Source organism: Octodon degus, unplaced genomic scaffold, assembly GCF_000260255.1.
Source record: "Octodon degus isolate 3935 unplaced genomic scaffold, OctDeg1.0 scaffold00189, whole genome shotgun sequence".
Lineage (NCBI taxonomy): Eukaryota > Metazoa > Chordata > Mammalia > Rodentia > Octodontidae > Octodon > Octodon degus.
Genome location: NW_004524765.1, coordinates 4,935,503 through 4,945,799, shown reverse-complemented (window position 1 = coordinate 4,945,799; position 10,297 = coordinate 4,935,503).

Below are 10,297 nucleotides of genomic sequence, written 5' to 3'. Positions count from 1 at the left end.
GCTTCAAAACTGTGTTGCTAGTGTGAAGAACACTTTAGTCACTCTCAGTGATGTACTTTGGACATGGCTATCTATAGGCCTTTGCCCCAGTGCCCCATTGACTAATTTCAGAGGGGAGAATGCAGGGTAAACAGCCAAACATGTGAGTTCTCAGGGAATGTACTCTAAATCATTAATGTCACAAAAGTAATCTGAGTGTTGGTTTACGGAAAACAGGAAATATGACACCTTAGTATTATCCAGTTAGTCAATAAAGCAGTGTCATTCAGGTCAAAATGGATATGCTCAGCAGCATAAGCACCTGCATGGCAAGCACAAGGTCTTGAGTCTGATCCCTGATCCCTGATCCCTGATCCCTGGTACAAAAAGAAAAAAAAAGATTAAGAAGCAATTATGTATGATCCTTAACTATAGAGAAACAATTCATAATTATGTTATAATCATTAAGACATTCCAAATGTTAAGATACAGATAATACATAGTGTAGTGGAAAATGCCCCCTACCCCATACTTTAGTTTCATAGTTTCCAGGTAACAATTCCTGTTCCAGATCCAGTTGCTCCTGTCTCTTAGAAATGTCTTCCCACTGGGATGCATGGCTGGATACTGTGTTGCACATTGTGTTGATGGGGCAGAGAGAGACTATTTTTTTCAACACAAACCACTGAAATTCACTTAAACTGCAGATTAACACCTATCTCAGCTTTAGTGCACTCAGGTGCTTCACACCTATCTCTCTCCCCTCCCCAGTAGTTAACCATAAAACCTACTGAGGAAAACAAGGCCATAAAAAAGGGAAAAAACAGAACAATTTAGGAACATCAAACCACAATATCCTGTGACTAGCTGGTGGTCTACAGTACCTGGAGAATGTAAGAATGTAAACATTGTAACAATTGTGCAACAACTATCCAAATTCCTGTGAGTGTGGAATTGTGGTTGCTGTGGAAACCTAAAAAGTATATAAACTGAAAGTAAAGTTTAGGCCAGTATATTTGAGAGTCCTAAGAGTCCTAACTTCAGGTCAGTCTGTCAGTTCTCAGTTAGTCTGTCAGTCCTGCTCAGGATGAGCAGATGAACTTGATCAATGCCTGTACTTAAGACCAATATGAAGAAAAGGGGGTTTGAAGCATTAAACTTGAGTACCTGCTAAATGCATGTGAAACTGAGTGGAAAGAGAAGCAATTAATATTGATAAATATATTACTTGACTATAGTAATATAAGTAGTATCAATTATGGCATCAAATACAGAAATAAATATTGACCAAACCTAAGGACCAATAAAGTACCAAATTTGTCCATGGAAAAGTGTTCTATAATTATAGTATGAACAATATCACAAACAAAATATTGACCTTCTATGGGCATAATTAAATATCTACTAAATGGAACAACTTTACCTCTATTAATCATAGTGTAGTATTATATAGTATAGTAGTATAGTATTGAACAACAATAACACAAAGCTAACCAGTTACTCATTTAACTTGTTAGTAATACTACTAAAGCCAGAGGTAGTGGGAAACTGGAGAATGACAAAAGCATGTTTGAAAAATTATTCAAAAGGATATGAGGAGAGAAAAGTGAGATAGAATCCTATTGAAGAGTAAAAGAAAATTCATAGTGATAGAAATCAGTTACAGGAAACAATAGAAAGAAGAAAAGTGATACATGGGGGAAAAACTATGAACAGGAAGAAAAAAGAATATCAAAATGCAAAAAGAGGAGAGAAAAAACTAAAAGAAGAACAAAAATGAGAGAAACTTCCAACTCTCCCTGAAAAAATAAAGGAAATTAAAAAATAATAATCACAAAAATGAACAACTAGAAAAAGTTTCAGTGGAAGAAAAAAACTCACTCTTATCATATGAATAATTTTGTTCCAAATTCTGCAGTTTTGAGATCCAGCCAATAAGTTTCCCTGCCTAGCTTAGGCTGTATGGGATTTGTGGTGCCCTCTTTGCTCTAAGACCCCTCAGTTTATTCCACCAGATGTTTGTTACTGTCCAAGTCAAAGTGTGCTCTTAGTCCCATTGACAGATGGGGCATGCAGTCATCCTTCTCCTCTCTGCTGGATGTAGGCTGCAGGACAGGGGATCAAGTGGGCTGTTGCACTTAACTGTCCACAGTCATTAGGTCCTGTTGCTCCTGTCTCTCACTGGGTGCTGTGCTCTTTCATGATTAGGTCAGTTGGTTAGTTCTTGCCTCTGCCACCCTGTGCAGTAGGAACAAAGACATAGAGTCAATTTGGGGGTCATAGGTGTCAAACCCATGGGGTCAGAAAGTGCCATACCTCTGGCATTGGCCTGATTGTCCTCACAATGTTGACTGCCTCTCTCCATCACAGATCTGCTCCATCACTTGGGCAGTGGGTGCTGGTCTTCTGGCCTGTATGTGTCAACTAAAAGGAAAAATGAATTTTAAAATTCTTAATTTAATCATATTGCAAAAGTCCCTTTTTCTATAGAAAGCAGCACAGTCAATGATTAGGGCATGTAGGTGTCTCTATTGGGGTCTGTTATTTCTGTCTACCACAAGGATCTAGGGCAGTACAGATTTATAAACTTTTTTCTCTCTCATGCCATCAATCAAACTCAGGACCTTGTACTTGCCAGACAGCTACTTATGCCATTGAGCTATCTCCTTGGCCCTGGCAGTGTAGATTTATATTATTCCTGGAAACCTGGCAGAGTAGGCTCAGCTGGTTCCAAGGAAAAACTCTTGGTCATCTGTCCTACCACTGTCCTCATTTCCCAGCACAACACAAAGCTGTAGGATGAACTTGTAAAGATTTTGAGCAGAGTAGACTGGAAGAGCCCAGCAGCTGTCCTAGTATATCTTTGGTTTTCATTCTGAAGAGTTTTCAGAGGAAATAAAGTTCCCATATTGTCTGTAATATCAAATGGTGCTGAGTAAAGCCACTCAGCTTTCTTTATTCTATCAATTGACTTTTTTTCTATCTTCAGTATTTAAGATTTTATTGGTTGTGTTGAGAATCAGTACACATGATTTACTTTGTAAGCAGTTCTTAACACACATACCAAAAAAAGTTATGTATTGTTTTTAAGTCATTCCAGTGACTTTGCAGCTTCAAATTTAGAGGCAAATTTTCTGTAAGAGGATTAAGTACCAGTATCTTCAAATGCTGACAAAGTGTTACTTAAGTCCTATCAATTCACCATTTTGTATCACATACACTACATATTCAAGTTTTTAATCTTTCATGGCACAGTAACAAAATGTGGCAAACCGGACTACTACTACCAAAGATGTTACAGAGTATACACCATTCTGACAGGGCAACAGTTAGGAAGTAGTTTTCTTTAGGAAAAAATTCTACTAAAAATATGGGAATAGAAATCATTTAATGTACCTAAGACATTACATGCAGAACTGTAACTCCAAATTGCCATTTAGTATGCTTTGTATTGCAGGATATAAAACTAACCCCCACCTATGGAATGCTAAGCTGACATCCAAGACAGTCAAAGCCTGCCATAATTCAATATCCCACTATTTCTGGTTGTACCAAAAAATAAATAAATAAATAAACAACCAGAGAATGATTCACCTTTTAAAAAAATCACTTACACCTAAAAAATGTGATGAAATCAGTTTTGAAACTGAAAAAAAAAATAAATTTGCACATAAAAAAATGCGATAAGGTGGGATTTCCTCCTTTTAAGAAATGTTTCTAGAGCTACTAAAAAACTTGCATTTACAAAATAGTTGATAAAAATATTCCTCTGGATTACACAAGAAGGAACACTGATAAGACATGTTGTGACTAATCAGACTTGGCTTCTTTCTCTTCTGCTTTATCAGAGGCTGCACTCTTCTCATTTTTAGTTTCTCCATTTTCCGCAGGTAAATCTTCCTTGGTTTCTTGATTAACCACTTCAGCCTGTTTTCCCTTGGCTCCCCTTTTCCCTTTTGCTTGCACTTTTTTGGCCAAAGATTTATCCTTTCCCACTGCCTTTTTTGGGCTTCATTTCCACTTCAGCTGGATCATGTATAGCAGAGCTGCTGGGACCCCTATTCAATCAATTTATAAATAAAACTTTACTTAATACTCTTGCTTCCCTGTTTCCTGTCAATTTATTGCTGTGATTTAACTTTCTAGATTTAATTCTGAAAAATTTACTTCATTACATATATTTTGAGATTATACACACAATTTCACCTGAAAGAATTAGGGTGGCAATATTGTTATTGTGGTTTTATAATAAATGAATAAACATGAACTATATCAATTCATTTATAATGCAATAATATAGTTAGAATTCAATATATATAGCTTTTAATATCCTCTGTACTTAATGTAGTTTATAGAAGAGATTAAAAACAGAAAGATGGGAAACACCAACTATACTTTTACTACCTCCAGAGGTTAGCCATGTTTTGGTATTTTTTTCTTAAACATGAGACACCCCGCCCCAGATAGTTAGAATATCCTTTCAATATTATACCCTGCTGTATAATAACGAGGTATGAAAAGTAAAGCCATATTAATATGCTGAGGTATAAAGGGCTCAAGTCAACAACTTGTAACATTGCCAGTCTTTTGGATAACCTACACTATTACAGACTATTGGAATATATTGGAACATTTTGCTAAACTCACATACCTACAATATTTAAATGGTCATGGAATACCATCTCTGTCAAAACTAAACAATAAAAAGGGATACAAGTGAGGGACCATCTTGTATCTGTATATTCAAAATAGTTACGATAGATATATAGCAACTTACTCTTAATTAAATGAGAAGAAAGAATTGTATTAATGGTGTTTGGACAGGATATCACATCTGCATTTTTTACTATGAATAACCACTATGAAGAAAATAATATGCAATGTATTAATTATTGAAACTGTCCTATTAATTGGTTTTGAAAGTCTCATTGCTATTTGTTTCTCCATAAAGTTAATTTAAAAATTATACCCTGCTTATTTACATAAGAGTTTTATTAGCCATTTCCAAATGATAGCTAAACATTTTTGCTGTCTACAAACTTTGAGACCTAAGAATGTTTTTCATTGATGATATTGTTTCTACTCTGATGAAATGGAAGTATGTCAAGTTATATGATTTGGGATCAGAAAGATGTGGGTTTGAATCCAGCTGTTATCATTAGTGTGATTTTTAAGTGCATTATCTTCTTATCTACACCTTAATTGTTTTCTCTGAGGCAACAGAGGTTCATGTAACTTGAGCGGTGCGGTTCAAATCTTGGCTCTAATCTCATTAATTTTCTCACCTTGACCAAGTCACTAAAACAATTTTCCTCATATATAAAATTGTGGCAACAACAAAGACTAACTCAGAAGGCTATTGTGAGATTTAATTAAAACCATGCTAGACACACAATAAATACTCAATAAAATTTAGCTACAATGTTCTTAAAGATTGTTGACTATTAAGAGTTGTTCCTTATTAAGGTGTTTCACATTAAATACCAAAATAAGTGTTGGTTGATAAATATAGCAAGATGTTGCTCATGAAAGTCAGAAAAGAATGAAAAATTTGTTCTATTGATATATACATTGATTCACTGGACCCAAGAGTATGTTCAGTAAAAATATATGTAATTTTTGTCAGTGAGAAGTGTCAAAATATTATGAATTTTCAGGCAACAAACATTATTTGCTTTACAGCATTCTACATTTCACTTGATATTCCTCATTTTCTCCTACTCCCAGAATTCTTCTATATCCACAAAGTCAATTTCCCAGTTTTGTATCATTTCTCCTTTATTTCATCCTTGAAATTATTCATATTTTGGCTTTCTCATGCAAGAGAAATCATTCATATGTAACCTTCTGTATCTGATTTAGCTCACTTAACATTTAAAAAAGTAGATTTTCCTATAAATAACTTGTTTATTCTTCTTTATGGCTGAGTAGTACTCTATCAAATGCATGTATCATGCTTTCTCTATTCATCTGTTGATGAGCATATAGGCTGCTAAAGAGTAAGATTAATTATTTTGAGTTGTGATGCTGAAAACACAAGACACCCAAAATATAAATAGTGAGCAAAATAAAAGATCGACAATGAGAAATAACAAGATAGATTTTTTTTTCAAAAGAGAAGAGGGCAAAAAGATGGAAGGAAGGAGGAAAGAGGTGAAGGGAAGGGAATGAGAAAGAGTTAAGATTCCTAGTGTCATGTGAATGTACCAACTTACCACAAGGAATATATTAGGTAATGCAAACATATGCTGATGAAAATGCAAAGGAAAAAGAAAATTTAAACAAAAAACATGAGTATGTGTGTGTCATTGTGACATGATGACTTCCACTCTATCAAGAAGGTACCCAGAAGTGGTGTAGAAGGGTCAAATTAAATTTATAGTTATAGTTTTTGAAGAATCTTCATATTGATTTTCATGGAGGTTGCACTTGGATCCATCTCCACCAACAATGTAGAAGAGTTCCTTTTCCCCAAAAATCTTCATAGCACTTGTTTTTTGAATTCTTGATGATAGTCAGGAAATGCCCTTTTTTTTTTTAATATTTATTTATTTATTTATTGTATATGTGTGTGTGTGACCAGCTCAGCCCACCAGGGGGCAGGGCTGGCTGGCATGTGGTGCTGGGGGATTGAACCGCGGTCCCTGTGGTTTGCTAAGCTTGTTCTAAGTAGGTGCTTTAGACCACTGAGCCATCTCACCAGCCCCTCAAATCAATTTTAAATGTATATATATTTTTACATCCATCCCACCTTTGGGGACATAGTTTAAAAGGCCTTCATACTCTGCCTTCTATCCCTGCCCCCCACTCCCCCTCTTTTTTTTTTTTTCTGCTTCTTTGACTCACAGTATTGGCTGTTGAGTGCATCTGAAAGCACCAGTGCCTCTGTTCTTACTGTAAACTTGCTGCACTAAACACTGCTTTGTAATACAGTAATGGTCTTTTGCTTCTGATTTCTCAGTTGTTAATCACTCACTCCTATACTATTTACTTACACTTGGCAATTGTTTATATAAATAGAACTTTATGATGAAACAAATAGTTGAGAAGACTGTCCAGGGATCTTTGTCAGGATGAACTGAATTTTGGTGAATGATTTGAAGGACTTGCAATGAACTTAGAGGACTGTGACAATTAGTCTCATAGGATAGGTAAAACTTGTACTAAAAGTATCTAGATGTTAGTGTCTACAGATGCCACTTTAATAAATAAATATCTATTTCATTTTAATTTTGGTTTATCTAATCAATGAGAGCCTTAAGGCATTCCTGGGACACATTCACAGCTCCTATTCAGAGAGCTAAGGCTGTGGCATGATGGGGATGGTAGAGATAGTATTGTATTGCTTTTCACCTGACTTGCACAAGACCTCACCTCCTTTTGGGTCCAAGCATCCTATCTGGGTTTGGCTCCTTTGTATACGCACTTTCAGATCATACTGGCTGGCACCTGGGACCTAACACATGCACTCTTGGCTGGCAAATCCCTGCCCACCCAAGAAGTAGAAAAAAAACAAAATCAGTATTGTGCTCCTTTGTTACTTCAAGGACCAATGAATGATACATAGACACATGAATCTGCAATGAAAACAAGTAGATTGTTCCTCACTATGTAAACATATGCCATTGACTTAAGAACTATGAAATATCCCAAAGTCAGATTTTTGTACCAAGTCTTTGGTTTTTACATAAACATTTGCAAGCAATCACCTTTAAATCCAAGTGTCGGATAAGATGGGCAGAGTGACATGCTATTCCTGGCCATGAGAGGTCTTGTGTGGCTCATGGCAGGTGATGTGACATCTGCTTGGGTTTGAGTTTGTAGCATACAGTGCTAATATTTAACCCACCTCAAAACTTGTTGAATATCTGTGAGACACTAAGTAAGTGCCCATGAGCAAGGTATTGACTGTCTTTTTATCAAAAGTAAATTTCCTCATTAAACCAATCTGCCTTCTGTAGTCACAGTACTTCAAATCTCAGGTCTTTCCTTTAGGAAAGCCCTGTCAGGAAGGTGTAGAGGTATAATTACTTAGCTTCCATTATTGGTGCTTGGGATAGAGGTTTAAATTTTTTCTATTTTTTTGTCCTGTCTCAAAGCTCAGCTTATTGAAGACATTTTTGCAAACGCTTTGATCAATGCTTGAAGATTTTGATGAGATTAGCTTAATTGTCCAGTTTTGTTATTTCAAAGTTGTGGTTTGAGAAATTCTGTCCTGCTTACTATAAGTTAATGTTAGAGTAAACTGAAGTTGGAGATAAAGACTTTGTGAAAACTGGCTATCAGAGTCTGAAATAGCTGTCTCATGTCTAGTGATTCCAACTTTGGATAGTGGAGTTTTGAGAAGCATTTCATTTTTGAGTGCTACACCTACGTAAAACAACTACAGCTCCTTGGCAAGGTTGAAAGAGGATTGTTTGGGTGAATTCAATGGAGTGTGTTTGTGGTCTGCAAGTTGTTCAGTAATTGTGTGCTGCTGACCTAAAAAATATGTCTTAACCATTGATCAAGGCATGCCCACAAAGGTCTCTACTTGTTACTGTTTCTAGAAGTAGAATTAGGTGTTGTTTTTACTTGATTCAACAAAAGTATATGTCTAAATATTTAATGATGTTTTTTACTAAATCAGACATGCACTTGATCCAAATACAGCTGTGTTTTATCCAAGCCAAAATTTTTCCTCACACTGTGCTTCAAACTCAGTTTGTGGTGAAGCAGGTCACCCATGGCAGGCATGGTCCAGAGGTTGCCAAAGCATGTCCCTAGCATTCAAACATTTCCTGCACTTTTAATGTCCTTTATTCTCAGTCATTTTCCTCCCTCATCATGGCATGTTCTTGAAGCCTACCATCGGCATTTACTAAATGGTGTTCGGGACTGATGAATCAGCGGTCCTCGATGCCCTTTTCAGTGAGTCACAGTAGGACGATGTAAATTCTATAAAGCATCATCCTGTTCTGGGTAACCACCAACATGATCAACTCAGCATGCACTGCCAGTCTTTCTTGTGTCCCTTGTCCATAGTTCCCCACACCTCATAAAGTTAGATCAGGGAAATTTGTGGTTGTTAACTCTATGGATAAAAACACCCATTTGAACACTGTCTTACTGGTTTTAGCCTCTGAAGTAGGTACTACTCTACAAATTACTTGTGATCCTAGTAGCCATGAATATATGTTTTATTTATGGATAACATAGCCATTGAGAGGAACATCTTACTCTTTTACTCCTTATGCCTTTGAATCTGACTGCATCTCTAGCATTTGTTACACAGTAGAACACTTTGCCTGTATTCAAGGGCCAAGACTAGGTGCTTTTTCTGTTAAATATGTGTAGAGTTGGTAGTTGATGCTGAAATTTGTCATAGAGCCCTTCTAAAATTATACTTGTAAAATATCCAAAAATAAATTGATCTGCCTAATTTCTATTTTAAAAAAAGAAACTGAGTCAGACAGTAAGAGAAAGTTAAGAAAGAAAAGTCAAAGGATGTAACAGAAAGAAAAGGACATTAAAGGACCTACCAACAAAAGAAAGATATATCCCGAAGACAAACCTTCTTCATCTGAGTCCTTGTCAGAATCAGATCAGACTGAATAGGTACAAGCAAAGAAGGAAAGTAGTGAAAAACTAGAAAAAGCAACAGAAAAGAAAAGAAGCATATGAAACACAGTGAGAAGAAGAAAATGAAAGCTGCTAGTTCAAGTCCTGAACATTAACAAAAACCAGGATTGCCCTATGAAAAAAGTGTCTAAAGAAATTTCAATTGTGAAATTATAATATACTTATTAACATGCATGAATCTTCTTGTATTTAGAATTGTTCCTGGACTATTCAATAGGCACTCCAATGCCACTACGTGAAAGGGCCATAACTGTTGCTTGCTTCTTGAACATCTACCTTTCCTCCTTCAGTGTGTGCTAACCTGGGAGATAATACATTGCAGTCACATTTGTGGTTAACATATTTGGGAAGAAAGCTAATATTTTTGACTAGGAATACCTAGTGATAAATCAATAGGAAATGAATTTGCATACATCTTAAGATGTAATCAGAAATGGCCAGATGACTCTAGTTAAGTTTTTTGAAGTAGGGATCACATTAATATTTTGAAATCCTTACTCTTGCAGATAAGTATATCTTAATTTCTCCCCCTCCATATACTTTTTATTTACCTCAGAAACAAACTTTTAGGGTGAAAGGAAGGGTTGTTTACTATCTCTTTAGCTAGCAGAATAGTGTGTCTTTGGTCCTCACACCTACTTTTGTGGACACAGCAGCCATGCTTCCTGGGGAGGTCAGGGATGGGTATGAGTGATCT